At 30.1% G+C, this 14,691-nt stretch overlaps 1 protein-coding gene across 2 annotated transcripts in view; it reads right to left on the minus strand.

Annotated features, from left to right (window-relative positions):
• Positions 1-14,691, minus strand: part of LOC117168332 — an 89,888-nt gene that overhangs the window by 56,687 nt on the left and 18,510 nt on the right. The window contains exon 2 of one of the 2 annotated variants that reach the window (XM_033353910.1): positions 11,901-12,031. The exons of the other annotated variant lie outside the window; for it this stretch is intronic. The gene's annotated coding sequence lies outside the window, so the exon portion shown is untranslated. The remainder of the gene's footprint in view (positions 1-11,900; positions 12,032-14,691) is intronic. 2 annotated transcript variants of the gene reach the window in all.

Raw genomic sequence — 14,691 nt, forward strand, 5'->3', positions numbered from 1 at the left:
CCCCCCCCCCCCCATAGTGGGAGGAAATGCACTTTTTCCTTCAAAAATGTCCAGAGCCTTCAAGTTTGGCCCGATTTTTAATTTTTTTATTAATCAAACCTTATTAAATTCTGAAGAGCTTGACACTCTGAACTTTTGTCTCTTCTACTTGTTTATTATTAATTTTTTCACTCAAAGTATGGAAAAACTTAAATTTTTCACATAACAATTTTTCACGCTTTAATAACTGATTAGGTAACCTTTATGCTGTCTTAAATGAATGTTTAGAGACTCCTGGAATACAAATAATTTGCTCATTAGTCCATTTATTTGTTATAAAAAAATGTTATGAACAAATTAGCAAATAGTCTTATTTTCGGTAAAAAAATTTTTCTGTTTACTAAATGTGCTTCATATTAATGTAAGAATGATATATAATTACAATAATAATTTAAAAGTTTATAGTAACCATTGTTATAAGCAATTCTTATGGCAAAATATTAAAATTTCATATTTTTTCAAATTATAATTTCCTTCAATCGCCAGAACAACTTGAGGTATTTCGGAATTTAATAAATAACAATTGTTATTGTTAACTTTTCTACTATTTTTGTGACTAGCAGTCATTCATTCAATAGCTTAAAACATTTTCAGTGCAAAAGCAAAAAAAATTCTGTGCGAAAGGGCCAAAATTTTGAATTTGTTTATCTAATTTGTTTATAAAAATATAAATGGTTATATTTTATCAAATATTATTTTCAATTTATTATTTTAAGAAACACCTGAAGTCGTTCTGGCGATTAAAGGAAATTATAATTTGAAAAAATCTGAAATTTTAATATTATACCATAAGAATTGTTTATAACAATGGTTATTATAAACCTTTAAATTATTCTTGGAATTATATATTATTCCTACATTATTATGAAGCACTTTTAGTGAACAGAAAAATTTTTTACCGATAATAAAACTATTTGCTAATTTGTACAAAAAATTTGTTTATAACAAATAAATGGACCAATGAGCAAATTATTTGTATTCTATGAGTCTCTAAACATTCATTTAAGACAGTATAAATTTTACCTAATCAGTTACTAAAGCGTAAAAAATTGTCATGTAAAAAATTTCAGTTTTTCCATACTTTGAGTGCAAAAATGATTGATAAACAAGTAGAAGAGACAAAAGTTCAGAGCGTCAAGCTCTTCAGAATTTAATGAAGTTTAATTAAAAAAAAATTAAAAATCAGACAAAAATTGAAGGCCCTGTTATTGTCATAACAACTTTTTGAATCTTCTTGAAAAGTTAAAAATTTTACTTTTGATCGCACAAAAAAATGAAACATAAAAAATTTCATTTTCTGTTCAGACTGTACAACATACGACAAAAGATAAAAAAACAAAAATTTTGCATTTAGAAAAAATCTACACACTTGTTGATAGTTACTTTTCGATAGGACTCGTAATTTTTGTTTGACTCGTAAAAAATAGTATTAAAAATAAAAATGTTGTAAACATCACACAAGTGATAAAAAAAATAAAAGGCAAAACTTGTTTAACCAAGAAATATCCGAAAATTTTGTATACAGTTTTTAAATAAAAAACAATTTAAATTGAAAAAAAAACCTTTTGAAAACGACACAAACTACAATAACATTTGATTTAATACATTTTTTCACCTAATTTATATCTAAAAATTTCTTAGAATCACTTTACGCTATAGGAGGCGTATATTTGGTTCAAATCGTAAAAAATAACATTGAAAATGAAAAAAAAATTATGGAAAAATTACGAAAGTTGTATTAAAATGTATAATAATTTTTTTTATATGATGCGAATTTTTTTTAATTTAAAGGAATCTGCATTATCATCAGAGGTAGTTACCATCAATAAGTGTAGATGTCATTCCACAATCTGTGGGAATAGAAATTAAAACTTTTGATCAAGTTAACTCTTCAAATAACAGAAACATTTCAGACCAGATTTAAAATAAATTAAAAAAATGTTTACATTATTTTTTTCTGAAAAAGGATCTCCTCACTTCGCTCCACCGAGGATTGAACCACAGAACTTTCAATTCTCTCACTCTCTCTCTCTCTCTCTCTCTCTCTCTCTAATAGCTTAATTGGAAAGGACCCGACCGGCAATCGGAAGAACTTTTTTCAGGAAAATCTAATTTAAAAACTTAAAAACTTAAATTTTTATCTAGCCAGAAAAAACAGTCAGCATTTCGTGTTATTTGAAGAGTTACCTTGATTGATAGTTTTGATTTCTATTGTCACAGATTGTGGAATGACATCTACACTGATGGATAGTAACTATCTCTGATGATAATACAGATTCCTTTAACTTACTCGTATCGTAAATGTAACACCTGGCTTGAGATAGCGCAGATTCCGGAAAAAGGATTTTCCTTTCGATCTCTCCAATAGCTTAATTGGAAAAGCACCCGACCAGCAAATACAAGGTCTGTAGTTAAAATCCCAGTCGAGCGAAGTGAAAAGATCTTTCTTCAGAAAATTTAATTTTAACAGTTTGTTTGCAATTATAAAAATCAATCAATGAAAATACGAATGTTTCAATTCTAATACATATTATCATTTAATCACTACTGTTGGGTCTCCGAGACCCGAGCGAATTTTTGAAGTTTAAATTTCGATAAGAATCAGTGGGCTTGTGGAGCGCAAAAACCGAAAAATTTCCTACCTCATTAGTTTCCATACAAAGAGGAAGTATAGTCCACAGCTGTGCGTGCCAGACCCGGCAGTAGTGTTTACGTTGCACTTGATCCAATAAGCTTCAAATTGGACAAAGGTGTCAGGTGCAAATACAGTCCACTACTAAATAAAGATATAAAAACGCAAATGACTTGCACTAAGTTCGACATCCGCGCTGCGAAGAACACAGGTAGCTGTTATGTGCTTCTTATGTTCCGTGGCCTGCGGAACTCCAATAATTAATATTTAATCTAAACAATTTTTGTATGAAAAAGAACTTTTATTATATAAATTAGATTTTTCTGAAAATAGATCTTCTCCTTTGCTCCGCTGGGAATCGATTCTCATCAGAGAAGGTATTATTATTATTACACCATTCAGCCATTTCCCTTTCGGGGTAGGCGTGACTCACTCGGTAGGGGAAAGGAGTAGTGTGTGGAAGAGATAAAGATTTTTCAGATTGATCCAGAATTCTCGTGCTATTTGAGTAAATAACACGTTCGTTCCGCAACACTGCTCCGACCTAGGTTGCTGATCAATCTCTCTAGCAATCACCCCAAGCGAAGAACCTCACGAAGTCTTTATGTAAGGTTCCCCACTTGGGTCCATTAGTAGCCAAGGTCTTTTGTTTCAGGCGTCATTCACTCTACTGGCACTCTTTTTATTAACTATTTGCCGTCATACTTTCCTGTCCTGGCATACTTCTCTAGCTTATTTTATGTCCATGCTTTTTTTCATGCAGGCTCTCGTCTTTCTGTGACTTCTTATGTCTCTTCTAACTAGGGTCTCATTCACACAATCTAACCATTCTTTCCGCGGTCTACCTCTGTGCACGCTGCCATTTACTTTACCTTGATATGTTTCGTTAGTCGTTCATTTGGCATTCTCTCAACATGTCCGAACCATCTTAACCGATTTCTTTCCCATGTGCCTACTAGCGTCTCTTTTGCAACACACTCTTTTAGAACTATCTCGTTACTTACTTTGTCCATCAGGGTTTTCCTGCATATTATGCGCATGAATTTCATGTCAATTGCGTTAATTCTACTCTTTTCTTTTTCTTGATAAGTCCATGTCTCGCTACCGTATAGTACAGTCGGTATAAATATAGAATTATGTATAGCCATTTTAGCTTTATTTGATATATTTTTACTTCTGATAAGGGGACCTGCTCTACCAATAACCTTCTTACCTTCATTTATTGGTCTATCTTATTCCTCATCTATCTTCCCGTCCCTAGTAAATAAGCTACCAAGGTATACGAACTTATCAACTTGTTCAATTCTCTCATCATTTAATAAAATGTTGCGTAGTGTTTTCTCACTCTTTCCTTCGAATACCGTAGTTTTTGTTTTATTTGCGTTAATTTTGAGGCCCATGCTCTTCATGGTTGCATCTAGTTTATTCAACATTCTTTGTAAGTCTTCGATAGACTCTGCCATAACAACCTTATCATCTGCGAACGCTAACCCACGTACCCTTACTGTTTCGAGATCCACACCCTCTTCGTCAAAGAGAGCCATTCTTAAACACTTGTCCATAAATAATATAAATAACCATGAAGACATAACGCATCCTTGTCTAACTCCTTAAATGATATCGAAACAGTCTCTCAGTTTCCCATTCACTCTTACACTCGCTTTGCTACCTTTATATATTGTTTTTATAGCTTGTAGGATCCATCCATTGACTCCATACTCTTTCAGGACTTCCCAAAGTTTACTTCTATCTACCTTGTCAAAAGCTTTTTCTAGGTCAACAAATGCACAGAAAACTTTTTTTCCTACTCTCAAACTTTTTTCTGTTATTTGCCTTAAGCTAAATATTTGATCCGTACATGACCTTCCTGGCATAAACCCACTTTGGACTTCCCAATTATTGCACTCGCTTTCATCTCCCTTTCTCTTGTATAATTGGTACGATAATTGCTTTTTTCCAATCGTCTGGGACGTCTCCCATCTCGAAACATAAATTTATCAATTCGCACAGTCTATGTGGTATGCACGCGCCACCGTGTTTAAGCATTTCAGCGTTAATACCGTCTACCCCGGCAGCCTTACCATTTTTCAAGTTCTTAATTATATCCCTAACCTCAGTGACACATACTTTTTGAATTAAGTTTTCCATCGCATCGTGTTCAACATCGCAGTTGTGGTGTCCTATAGCTTCATTTTCGAATTGTCTCCTAAAATAGTCACTGAAAACCTCTAGTATTCCGCCTGCATCATATACCATTTCCCCCCTACTATTTCTCATGTTGACAATTTCTGTACTTTTGTTTCCTTTCATTTTTTTATAAAGTAGTTTCCTGCTTCCTTCAAAGTCGTTTTGTATTTTTATCTCTTCTTCTGCTGCATCACCAAAAATTCTTCCTACAACTGCGGTACCACATACTTCGATCATACATCTAACAAGGATATCCCGTAACATTGTCCAGGCGCCCTCTATATCTTTGTTTTTTAAACGGTCCTCCCATGTTGCCCTATCTATGCTTGCGATTATCTTATTTTGGAAATCTATTCGCACATCCGGTTTCTGTAGGTTCTCAATTTTTATTCGCGTTTGTTTTGCTTTCTTGGTTCTCTTTTTTTCTCCATCCCCGACCTAAGTTAATTTTTGAGATCAGAAGGTAATGATCAGTATTGCATTCAGGGCCCCTCATGACTCTTGTATCTTTGACTAACTCCCTTAGTCTTTTATCCGCAACAACAAAGTCAATTATACTGCGGCTATTTCCTTTAGACCAGGTGTATATGTGGATCATTTTATGCCTAAACCAAGTATTTGTAATAAACAGACCCTTTTCTAAGCATAGACCAACCAATTTATCTTCGTTATAGTTTGTTCTTGGATCCCCAAAATTACCTAATACTCTTTCTTTATCCTGATTTTGGATGCCCACCCAACCGTTCATGTCTCCTGGTAGAATTATTTTTTTCCCATGTTCGCAAATGTTTATTGTGTCATTTAAGGTGTCCCAGAAGGCGTCTTTCACTTCTCTAGGATCACTATCAACCGGCGCGTAGCATGCTACGAGTATGATAAATAGCCTTCTGATTCCTACTTTCATTCTAGCCCACAGCAGTGTGGGAGACACGATACCATGGTCTCCGAAATGCTGCTTTGCTCTTTCATTCAAAATCAGACCTACTCCTTGTTTACCGTGTGATTCACAGTCTACTCCTGACCATATTTCAAATCCGCCTTTCATCACGCCGTTTTTTATGTCTTTGGTTTCACATCCCTTTTTCTTTGTTTCGGGCACACATAAAATATCTAGTTTCTTCACGTCCATAGTTTCAAGCAATTCTTTTACTTTGAGATCATTTACTCCCCTAGCATTCCAAACACCCAGTCTCCATTCGTCGCATGAAGCATGACCTTCAGATTTTCCGTGTGCATGCCTTTTGTCATTAAAAGTTCCAGTCCTTTTCGAGGCTATTTTGTAGTTTGTATTATTCACTAACACCTTTATGCAATAAGTTTATTTTCTGAGTCGAAATCATGTCAAAGTTAAGTATCAAATCGTCATATGGTGGAGATTGTAGTTCTAACGTCAGTCCCACCAAAAACTTCAGTTAATAAGGGAGGGTTGGGAGAGGAGGGAGGTAGAACTGGAACCGAGAGAGTCGTCTTGGGTTTGTGTTTTTGTTTTCATGCTGAGAAGGTATTAGATTTGTGTAAAATTTGACCCCCCCCCCAGTTTTTGTCAAATGTCCACGTTTTGAGACCCCCTGAATCCGAAAAACAGATTTTCACGAATGTTTCTGTCAGTCTGTATGTCTGTATGTCTGTCCGTCTGTCCTCATGTCTGCCTGTCTGTGAACACGATAACTTTTGAAAACAAAAATATATTATATTGGCCTTTGGCACACTCGTTTAGTGTCCTAAACTAAAGGTCAAGTTCGTTAGCCAGTCATTTTGGATAAAAATTCAAAAAGTGGGCCCATTTTGAATATTTTTAAGACTACTTTTTAAAAAATTCTCTGTGCGGTTATTCATAGTATTCAGAAATTCGAACAATTTATCCAATGATTTTTCTCATAATATCGAAAATTACTAGAGTTATAGCATTTACAAAATTCCAAAAAACACACGAAAATGAACATTTTAAGCTAAATAACGAACAATATGAAAAAAAGTTAAGAAAAGAAAAATGTGGCTTTTTGAATGCCCTACAATATTATCATAACAATTTTTTGAAGTTTTTTGAAAAATCAAAATTTCACATTTTGACAGCATACAAAATTATGAAAAATCCAAAAATTACATTTTTCGGCCAAACTATGCAAAATACGATAAAAGATGAAGAGACAAAAATTGTGCATTCGAAAAAGATCTCTAAATTTGTAGTCAACCACTTTTTGATAGGATGTATAGTTTTGGCTTTAATCATGAAATACATGATTAGCAGTAAAAAACAAAAAAATCTGCCCACTCGGTGGGCACATGCTAATCACAACTTTTGTCATTTAATTTTTTTTCGTCTTGTGTGTGGGGTTTCAAAAAATTTAATTAATAATTTGTTATTTTTAATGTTAATACATTCTCACCAGAGAAAGTATTAGATTTGTGTAAAATTTGACCCCTCTCCCAGTTTTTGTCAAAAATTCACGTTTTGAGACCCCTTGAATCCGAAAAACAGATTTTTACGAATGTGTCTGTCGGTCTTCATGTTTGTCTATGAGCACGATAACTTTTGAACAAAATAATCTATTAGACTGGCCTTTGATACACTCTTTTAGTGTCCTAAGCTAAATGCCAAATTCGTTGGTCAGCCATTTTGGATACAAATTCTAAAAGTGAGCGTATTTTGAAAGTTTTTGAAACCACATTTTTTCATGATTCAAAAATTTTCTGTACACTTGTTCATACTACTTGAAAAGTAAAATGTTAATTTTCGAAAGCCCTACAAGATTATCATGACAACTTTTTGAATTTTTTCGAAAAATTGATAATTCAAATTTTGATCAAACAAAAAGTGATAAAAAATTGTATTTTGTTGTCAAACTATGCAAGGTAGGAACTAAATTATGAGACAAACATTATGCATTTTATTTTAATCGTGAATAACAACATTAAAAACTAAAAATTACATTTTTGGTAAAATGACACAAGATATAAGAGAAAGGTTGTTCCAAAACGTAGCTACAAAATTCCCTTCACCTATTTTTTCATACGACAGGCCGTTTTTTTAACTTTTAGCATACCAAAATTTACCAGTTTTTTAGTCTCCAAAAAGTCTTTTGTCTCATTTATATTTTCAAATTCAAAACATGAAAAATAAACCAAAATCTTGATTCAAAGTATTAAGAGCGCACTTTCTGAATCAAGGAATTTGAAATTAATTAGGGAAAAATTCAAGAAACTTTAAAAGAATTTGATCTAATGTCTCCAAATTTAAGGTGAGTCTTAAAGACTTCAAGATGAATAAAATAAAAACTTTTAAAAACTTTATCGAATGAATAGAATTGAGTAAATTTAGAAGAATGTACAAAAAATTAGGATAAACTAATAATAATTTATGGTGAATTCAAAATGAATTGCAAAAACTATTTTCAATTTTTTTTAAATGAGACAATGAAATTTCGTCTGTTTTAATACCAATGCAAGTTACGAATTATAATAATATACATTTATGGAAATGATATAAAATTTCAGGGATAAATTCGAGTGCGAAGCACGAGATACGTGATTAGAATGTGTTTGTTAAAGCCGAAGGAGCTTTAACAAAAGAGCATTCACAATTATTAAATTACTGTTGATATTTTTTTTGTTTAAACGTAAGTTTTTTTTAAGCCGATTTTTCACAAATCATACTTTTGTTTATTTTTTATATTTTCATTACAAATTTACCAACAAAAATGTTAGTTTACAGGAACAATTAGAAAAAAAAGAAAGCTTTAAATCATAAGTATTAATTTTTTCAAACGATGTCTACGAGTGCGTGAGAGACCCCGGAGTAATGATGAAAGATGAGAAAAGTAACAGTTAGTGATTAAGGGTTATGAATGGTTGTAATATAAATTTATTGAAATGATACATTTTCCAGGGTATTGAGCAGAGTTTGCATTTTTGACAAAATCGAGTGCAAAGCACGAGATGTGTGATGAGAATGTGTTCGTTAAAGCCCAAGGAGATTTAACAGAAAGGAATTCACAATCACCAACTTATATTTGTCAATGCTTTGAGCTTTAATTTTAAAAGGTCTGTGCACAACTTTCGGGAAATTACAAAGAACAAAATTTTAAAGGGGTAATTTTTTACGATTAAGTGTATGTAAAAGGCCTTCCGTCATATATTCTGTGGTCAATATTTTTTGAAAAATGTCCATGATTATTTTTCTTCGAATCCATGAAATATTTGGAAAAGAAACTTTGGAAGTTCGAAAATTTATTTTTTGTTAAAAAAGGGATGTTGACTCAATTTCTAGAAAAGGTTTTTAACTCTTCTATCCTCTTCTATTTTGTTACAATTTCTGAATACTTTTTACGATATTTAAGCAAACCTAGAAATTTTCTTATGTGTCCAAATTTTTTTGTTTTCCGGAAAAAGAAATTCGATAATTTTTTTCAACGTTAACCCGTGCTACTGGCTTTTGAAATTAAAATAGGGTTTTAAATGGGAAATGCTCGATTTGGAAAAAATGGAAAAAGGAAGTACTTGTTGTAAACTTTTTTTGAAATAAAGTATAAATTCCTCTTAAGGAATGTTAAGAAAATAATTTTCGCGGAAAGTGTGCAAAAACTACAAAATAGCAGTTTTCAATCAAATTCGTTATAAAGCTGGTACTTTTCTTAATTTTTTCAACGTATGAATTATTTTTAATCAAAACTAAACAGCTTTCAAGTATTTGTTATATTGTTTAAACAATCTTCATATGTTTAAACTTTTTACTTTAAATTGTAAAAATTTATTATCTTTTGGGGTAAATTATACAAAGTTGATGAATGTCAAGAGAACTTATTGTTCAACATATTTGATCATTATTTAAACAAATTTGATTTTTTAAAGAAACTTTTTCTCTCAAAAATTATAAAAAGTTATTATTTTCTGGAATTAGTGACATAATTAAAGTATGTTGATAGTAATATATTTTTAAATAGTGTTTTTTCTTTAATTATTTAATTATATAATTATTAATTATATAATTTTTTTAATAAATCGAACCTAAAAAAATTAATTGATTAAAATATTTAATTATGGTGTTTTTAATGTATAAATATTATTTAATAGGAAAAATATTTTTAATTGTTGAAACTTGATCATTTTCTAGTGCCAGGAATTTTTCAGTATCGGATATTTTATAATCCGGCAATTTCCTTTCGGAAATTTAATTATTCGATAATTTTCGAATTCAGAATATTTACATTTCGGTAATTTTGTAATTACAGTAATTTTTTATAACGAATATTTTCCTTTTCGGAAATTTTACAGTGTCGGAATATTTATTTTCCGAAACTTTGGCTCGTCCCGGAGCTTCAATATGGAAAAATTAAGTTAATTAATTCAAACATTAAAATCATTATTGATATTTTTTTAGCAATAAAAAGAGTCTGGAAAAATTCAAACATTTCATATAAAAATGAGCAGCATTTCCTGCTAACCAAAGCCGACATTTTCCAACCGCTATAATTCTTTCCGGAAAATTTATTTAGTTCCACCCTCTTGTAAATCAGATGTTTATCATCTTTGTTATATGCACCTGTCGACGTATATGCATATTAAAATTATATGTAAGTAAACGCGTGCTCCAGGTTTATCTTTTCAGAACAGGGAATTTTTTGTCGCGCATCGCGAATCATGAGGCAGGTAATTATCGCGAATTGCTACCGCAGGTACGGCGTGTTGGCCCATTATAAAAGTAATTGCATAACTTCTACATGGAGAGACCTTGCACAAGTGCAATAAGTAGCGTCTTCCTGAGATTCAGGAAAACTGAGTAAGTCCTGCTTTTGGAAAATTAGAATGTTCTATATTCATGCGAGAAAACTTACTTAATGAGGCCTTGAAAAAAACGTCAAAACCATTACGGACCCCCCCCCCCCCTCTTTACGATGAAAGTAACGTAGTTATGGGAAACACCGGAAATAGGGTGATTTTTTAACGAAAATCGGGCAATAATAGGAAATAAATTCTATTCAATAAAATAGACCAGCTAAATTTTCGACTACAATAGCTTAATTCAACAAAATAAGTGAATTTTTAACAAAATTATTCATATTTCAATAAAATAGTTGATTTTTTAAATAACTAGCTGAATTTCTAGCCTACAAAGATCAATTTTCAACCAAATAGTAGAATTATCAACAAAAGGAGAAGAGATTTCTACCACAAAAGATGGATTTTTAATCCAAAGGGACAAATCTTTAATAAAAGAATTGAATTTTCAACTAAAATAAATGACTTCATCAAAATAGTTGAATTTTCAACAAACCTCTTCAACTTTCAATGAAAAAATTGATTTTTTAATCAACTAGCCGAGTTTTGAACCAAAAAAATAGATATATCACTAAATAGTTGAATTTTTAATCAAGAAACATAACTTTTTTACCATAACACATGAATTTTCAATTCCAAGGGACCAATTTTTAACAAAACAGTTGAATTTCCGACAAAAATAGATGACTTTAACAAAATACTTTAATTTTTAATAAACATCTTCAACTTTCAATAAAAAACTTGATTTTTTAAACAGCTAGCTGAATTTTTAACCTACCAAGATAAATTTTCAACCAAATATTTGATTTTTTAACAAAATTATCAAACTTTCCAAAAAATAGTTTATTTTTTTTAACCAACTAGCTGAATTTCTAAACTAGAACGATCAGTTTTCAATCAAGAAAAATGACTTTTCTACCATAAAAGATGACTTTTCAATCCAAAGGGACACATTTTTAACAAAGCAGTTGCATTTTTGGCTAAAAAAAAAACTTTAACAAAATAGTTAAATTTTCAACACAATAATTAAACATTTAACAAAACAGTTCACCACTTCAATTCAATGTAAAAAGACGAATTTTTAAAGAAATGGATAAATCCTTAACAAAATAAATCGATGAATTTAAAATATGAAAAAATAATTTCAACCCGTTAAACTCAACTGAAAAAGATTAATTTTTATTAAAATAGTCGAATCCTCAAACAAAATGATGAATTTTTAACAAACAGGATTAATTTTTAGCCAAGTAGAAGAATGCTCACTCACTCACACGTGACTGCTTACAGTCGGAGTGGTCCTTTTTCTGGGGAGTTAGGTCCGAGGTCAGCCTCAAAACCGGCACTCACTCTAGGGTTCACTTTATAAGATGTTTTCAATTTAATAGCGGAATTTTCATCCTACAAAAATCATTTTTTTAAGCTGACAACGTAAAATTTCAATTTCCAATTTAAAAACAAACTAATTTTCAACAAAATGAAAAACGAATAATGAACCAGTTGAATTCGAAGAAAAAAAGCTTTTTTCTATTTAGACGAATTCTCAAAAAAAAGTTCAGTTTCAAGCGTAAAATTCGAATGTTTCAGAAAACAGTTGACTCTTAAGACGTAAAAGAAGAATTTTTTACAAAAAATTTAATTTTCAATCAGAAAAGATGAATTTTTAGCGAAAGAGTTACATTTTCAACGAAAAAAATAAATTGTAAACCAAAGAATGTTGAACAAAATACTTGAATCCTCGACCAAAATAATGAATTTTCAAGAACCACGACTAAATGTATCTGTTTGTGAAAATTTTTTTAGATGAAATTTAGAAATATAATATTAAAAGTCAAAATTGTGCAAAAACTCATTTTTTAAACAAAAAAGCTTGTACTTAACCTAACAGTTTCGATTTCAATACTAAAAACTAACTATAGAAATGATTGATATAAAAAAGATAAAAATTTATTAAACTTTAGAACAGATATCGAAAACTTAAGCACCAAATATCATAACCTCAATTCACAAATTCAAATCCGAAACATAGTTTACAATTGTACTTTAATTTTTCTAGAATAATTTGATTTTTCGGGTAAAAATATTTACATAACATCCTACCTTAACTTTCAAAAACTAAAATTACTTATTAGGTATTTCAGATTGAGTAGGGAAAAGTCAAAATTTCTGCATTTAATGAATTGGAAAAAGATTTTTCGTTATAACCAAAATAGAAGAATTTTTATGCAAGAAGAATAATTGTCTTCCAAAAAAGATAAATTTTGAAACACGAAGTTCAATTTTCAACTAACGAAAGAGAAGTTTTAAATAGCAAACGAATTTGCAACAAAATTGTTAAATTTAAAAATATTGAAATTAATTTTCAACCAAAAATTCAATAATAAAATATTCAGATAACAAATTGAAGTCTCAAAAAAATAGGTGAATTTTAAACGAAAGAAATGATTTTTAAACTAAAAAGATCAATTTTCAACCAAAAATAGAACAACCTAATTTTCAGTTGCAAAGTTATTTAAAAAAAAATAAAAAAATGAATTTTCAACCAAATATTTAAATTTGTAATCAAATGATTGCATTTTAACTAATCAAATAAATTTTCAACCAAATAGCTTTGTAACGAATAGAAGAATTTTCAAATAAAACAAATTAATTTTCAAAGCAAAAAAAAAACTAATTTGCAACAAAATCGCTAAATTAAAAAAAATTTATAAACAAGAAAAATAATATTCTACCCAAAAAGAAAAATTTTCTGCAAAATAAATGAATTTTTAACCATATGTAGATGGATTTTTAACTAATAAAAATAACTTTCTTTTTACCAAAAATAGAGTTGTTCGATTTTTAGTTAGAAAAATAATTTTCAACTAAATAACAGATTTGTATTTTTTTCAAATGTTGACGTTTTGAGATCATCTGAACCGATAAAACAGGTTTTTATGCATGGGTTTCTATCTGTCTCTCTGCCTGTATGTATAGATGCATGTTTGGATGTATGTATGTGTGCACGTGTTCCTGTGAGCACTATACCTTTGAAAAAATTAATATATTAGATTGGCCTTTGGTACACCCTTTTAATGTCGAAAATTAAAATTCAATTCCTTTATGCAGCTACTTTTGATAAAAAAATTACAGCATTTAAAACAATTTCGAGACCCCTTTTTTCAAGTCAAAATATGCAAAATACGAGAAAATATGAATTCACAAAAATTATGCACCCAAAAAAGTTCTGCAAATTTTATATAGATCACTTTCTTACAGAACACGTTGTTTTTGTGTTATTTGTAAAAAACCAACGTTAAAAATGAAAAAACATAATTTTTGGACAAGTGACATAAGCTACGAAAGAGAAATAATAAAACAAAAGTTATTCGCCCAAAAAGAGCTATACATTTTTTAACAATCATTTTTTTGATAGAATGCGTACTGTTTGTTTTATTCGCAGAAAAACATTAAAATAAAAAAGTAATTTAAATTCTTGGACAAACGGCACAAGCTATGGAAAAAATAAATTTACAAAATATGTTCATTCAGAATAGATCCTCAACTTTTTACTTAATAATTTTTTGATAGGATCCGTAGCTTTTGTTTCAATCGTAAAAATAACATTAAAAATAAAAAAATAAAGAATTTTTCGAAAAACGACACAAGGAGGACGCTTCAATAACGTTTTATTTAACAAATTTTGTCGTCTAAATTATATCTACAAATTTGCTTGGAACCACTTTACGCTAGGATGTATATTTTTGGTTTAAATCGTAAAAAATATCATTGAAAATAAAAAAAAAATAAAAAATTTATGGGAAAACATCAGAAATTGCAATAAAATGTTTAGTCACAAACAAATTTTGTTGCTTGTAGCATGCACCCTTTCTTTCAATTACGGAAATATGAAATATGAAATTATGTTTCAATAACAATACATGTCATTATTATTATTATTATTATTACACCATTAAGCTATTTCCCTTTCGGGGTAGGCGTGATTCACTCGGTAGGGGAAAGGAGTAGTGTGTGGAAGGGATAGAGATTTTTCAGATTGATCCAGAATTCTCGTGCTATTT

The sequence above is a fragment of the Belonocnema kinseyi genome, chromosome 2 (assembly GCF_010883055.1).
Source record: "Belonocnema kinseyi isolate 2016_QV_RU_SX_M_011 chromosome 2, B_treatae_v1, whole genome shotgun sequence".
NCBI lineage: Eukaryota > Metazoa > Arthropoda > Insecta > Hymenoptera > Cynipidae > Belonocnema > Belonocnema kinseyi.